Source organism: Gavialis gangeticus, unplaced genomic scaffold (genome assembly GCF_001723915.1).
Source record: "Gavialis gangeticus isolate Ggan-Ray unplaced genomic scaffold, GavGan_comp1, whole genome shotgun sequence".
NCBI classification, from domain to species: domain Eukaryota; kingdom Metazoa; phylum Chordata; order Crocodylia; family Gavialidae; genus Gavialis; species Gavialis gangeticus.
In genome coordinates, this window is record NW_017729032.1 from 2545854 (window position 1) to 2549987 (window position 4134).

The 4134-nt window shown below is 45.9% G+C and overlaps 1 long non-coding RNA gene across 1 annotated transcript in view; it reads left to right on the forward strand.

Moving 5' to 3' along the window:
* LOC109302636 overlaps positions 1–3639 on the forward strand; it is a 7611-nt gene extending 3972 nt beyond the window's left edge. Inside the window, exons 2-3 of the long non-coding RNA XR_002098876.1 lie at positions 3136–3143; positions 3629–3639. This is a non-coding gene — a long non-coding RNA (uncharacterized LOC109302636). The remainder of the gene's footprint in view (positions 1–3135; positions 3144–3628) is intronic.
* The last annotated feature ends 495 nt before the right edge of the window (positions 3640–4134 follow it).

The window sequence follows — 4134 nt, forward strand, 5'->3', positions numbered from 1 at the left end:
CCTTCCTGAAGTCTAGGAAAACTATATCCACTGCCACCCCTGCATCCAATGATTTAGTGACCTGGTCGTAAAAGGCCACCAGGTTGGTCTGACAGGACCTGCCGCTGATGAACCCGTGCTGGTTGCCCCTGAGCATGCCGTTCCCTGCTGGCCCCTCCTGGATGCGTGCCAGAATAATTTTCTCGAACAGCTTGCCCAGGATCGAGGTAAGGCTGACTGGCCTGTAGTTCCCCGGGTCCTCTTTCCTCCCTTTTTTGAAGATGGGAGCCACGTTGGCCCTCTTCCAGTCCTCCAGCACCTCTGAAACATGTGCCCGAGTTGCAATACAACCTTTTGATCCCAGATCGGCCTTCTCAGACAACTTTGGACCCACAGATAAGGCAATAAATGGAAGACAATCATCCTTAACTGCAAGGGATTGCCAGTGATGAATCCTGTGGAGGCACATGGCAAAGGCATAACAACCAGGCTCTGCACCTTGGGTTGCAGCAAGGGTGGGGGCAGTGGGGGCAGCTGCAGGTATGGCAGTTTGGCTGGCAGCAGCAGCAGTTGCCATTCTTGAGCCCATCTAATTGGGTGTCCAGGACTGGTGTGCCAGTCACTCACCCCTAGATACATGACTAGGAGTGGATCCAAGGGAGGTGCAGTGGTGCTTTTGCATCCCAGTTTTGATTCTTGCTCTAAAGTCAACTGCCTGGGAGTGGCAGTGGCATTTCTATTCAGGCAGCAGTGAGGGACTTGACTGACTTAATGACTCACTATAATCCTAATGATCTGATTCCTGCTAATCTCTCCTCACTCCAGAGTTGTTAATGACCCTCTCTTTTTTTAATGGTCTCATTCTACTATTCAAACTATTCTTTCTTCTGCAAATTTGCTGCCTGTTAGCCATTCCTGGTAATATCGCTCTCCTATTTCACAGCCCTGCAGACTGTTTTTAGCTCTAACTAAAAACCTGAACTCAAGTGTGGTCATATCAACCTATTTGTGGAAATGACTGACACTGAAGTATGGGAGGCACAATCAAAATGCTCAAGAAGACTAGATTTGTCTTATGCATCTGAGTAAGAGATGTACATTTAACTATAATAACTACAGGACTAATGAAACAATATCTTTTGACCATTTTTTGCCTAGCTTGTGCTTTTTTAATGTAATATATTATTTAGAAAATTAGTGCACATTTCAATAGTTATACTTGTTCTGGCTTTGATCTTAAATTGAATAATACAGTCATAGCCCCCTAGCTTATTAGTAAAACTTCAAGTTTCTCTTTAACTGGAGAAAAATAGGTGTTGTGTTATATGTGATCAAGTGCCACACCATTTACACCCTGCTTTTCAAAACCCTAGAGCTACCCACGCACGCAACTGGCACCTGGCATGCTGTCCAGTCCCTTAAAAGTGCCCAGATGCATAGATAGAGCAAAGCCACGAGCTTAAATATAAAATAGCTTCACATCAGTAAGAGGGGAGGAGGTTTGGGTGAACAGGAAGTTTCAAGTCACTGTATCAAAAGTTTAGTCACTTCTCAGTCCAAAGAGCACAGGAGTTCTCTGCTCCAGGTACTGCACTCAATTTCTGGGAGGCGTTAGTATGGCAAATATATAAAAGCACGTGTGCAACTCCATGTGCATGCATATCATAGCCAATTACAGCCGTTAAGCAACAGCAAAGATAATGCGTGCCCTCCCATGCAGAAGCTTTGCACCTCTGGTGCTGCTTTCCCTGTGCCTGCGATGCTAATATATGGTGCGTGGAGTTCTGGTATTCAGTGGAGAGATCCTGATATGAAGAGCAAGACATTTTCATGTTACATTGCTCTACTTTATCTTTTTAAAGAAGCCTGTCAGCAAATTCAGCTTCCCATGAGGTGCATAATAGCCTTTCTGGTGCACCGCGCCGACATATAGTCCAGAGATCATCACTGGGTTCCTTTCCGAGCAACAGGTTAAATTCCCTCTTGGTGGAATGCTACCGGCTCTAGCTGAGTTGCACCAGGGTTGAATTTGGCTCCATATAATGTTAACAGGAACCAGAGCAGCACTCCTGATGGAAAACGGCCGGCTGCTTTCTTGACCTCTCACCTCTAATCTACGCTGGACATATTTGTCCTCACGACAGGAACATTCATTACATTCTCAATTCCCTAAGCAGCAGAGTATGGGCTACAGTCTTTGCTTGCTTCCACATGTACAGTCTCATGGAAATTAGCTGAGGTTGTGTGAGTGAATTAAGTTACGTGGGGTCCAACTGAAAGAAGGTTTTGGACCAAAGGGTGGGATTTGTTACTTACCATTCTCCCCCCTTCTCAAGTACGTCATTGTATTCTGTGAGCAGCAGCAGCTAACAGCCTAATTTTGCTCTCGGTCATGCCAGCCCACCACCCCTGCTTTTAATGGGGTTGCAACCAAGAGGAGCATTCAACTGACTCCAATGGGACTGCCCACAGGAGTGAAACTGGGCCCTAACTCAGGTTTGGTGATGACTGAATTGCACTCAAAACCCTTGTTTGCTTCAGGAGGGAGAACTGTGCACTGCACAAAGGGACTCTAAGGTCTACTGTTTGTTCATCTTGATGTACAAGTATGCCATTGCTGTCCGGGCTAATGGTCATCAAGCAGTACACACACTTACCTCACTAGCTGAGGGGTATGGTTGACATCCAGAGGTTCAATTAAAATATTCTTTGCCTGGTTGTATTCTCTGTCCACTCAGGGGTTTGGTAAGAAGCTGTCATTTAAGGTTGCTGCTTTGCCAGTGACCCAATGCAATTGCCTCTAGTGATCTCATGGCCAAGTATCCAGACCCCCCAAAATACCAAGAGAGGTGGTGTCAGGCTCAACAGAGAGTCTGGTTTGAGTGATGGTGGGGACTAGACTCTTCCTCAGTTCTTGCAAATCGTTCCCTCTCGGTCAGGTCTGAAACCTAGTGATGGGGTAACTGGATTCTGCCATGCTGGGCCATGCTGGCAGAGAGTTGAAGGCCTCCTGCTATAGCATGAGAGGAAAGGCTCATTTCAGATTGGTACTGGAGCTTGTCCCCAGTTGAACGAGCTGTAAATGAGTACCTGGCCATTCAGGGTGAGGAGTGAAAGCCAGCTGGATGTAAAGCCAGTCCCATAGCTCCTGTGTAGGCGCTTGAGTCCAGAAATGTATGTGTCTTAACCCAATGGACCAGCAGGCTCTGGTGGACCTTTGACTTAGTCTGTACAAGATCCAGACAATCCACTTTGCCTCACAAGAGCTGCTTTTGCTATACAGAGAAATCAGCCCTCTTCTTTCTGCCTGACTGAGTTTGAGAAAGGAAAGTGTGTGTGCTTCTGCTTTAGAGCGCTGCTCCAACCATGGGACCAAAATTGTACCTCTTTCTAGGGAGTGCCACATGGTTGAGCATTGGCCTGGACACAGCTCTTGCGCTGGGTGATTTTAAACGTCACCTTGCCCTGGGTCAGATGCCTGTAGCTGTTAACTGGGGATTTTGACTCTAATCTCCTCTGTGCAGCACTTTGGGGTCTACTGGTGAAAAGTGATACGTATGTGAATAGGTATCACTGATCACCTTTTGCACACTAGTCATGCCCATCAAAATATGAAGCAGCAGCACAGAGAGTGCCCACATCTACCAAGGACAAAACCCAAATCTACAACCAGAACTAAAATGTCTTTTATGCACGGGGGGGGGGGATTTATGTGTCAAAAAATGATTTTAGATCAATTTAGGGGGACACAGCATGTAGATAATTTACAACATGTTCTGCAAAATAATTCAGTAACAGTAAGTCGCCTTTGTCGTGTCTCACCTCTTGTTATTTTTCTGTTTCCTCCTCCTAGCGCCTGTGTGGGATTTTGTAACTATATCATATAGTGGCTTTTGTTTGAGAACCAGACAAGTTGCCCCATCTTGTATCCAGGACTTTGTCGTAAATGAGCAAACATCTGTTAAATTGAGCTGTACTGTGTGAGTAGTGGGTTTTTTTTTTTTTAAAGGAAAAAAAAACACAATAGAAAATGGAGCGGGTTTCTGGAGCACTGTATCCAGCGGGGTATGCACAGGAGGAGGCAGGGAGCTTGCCTGAGTGATTTATAATTTGCAACCTGTTTCAGCGAAGTGTCTGAAAGAAGCTGAACAGGGG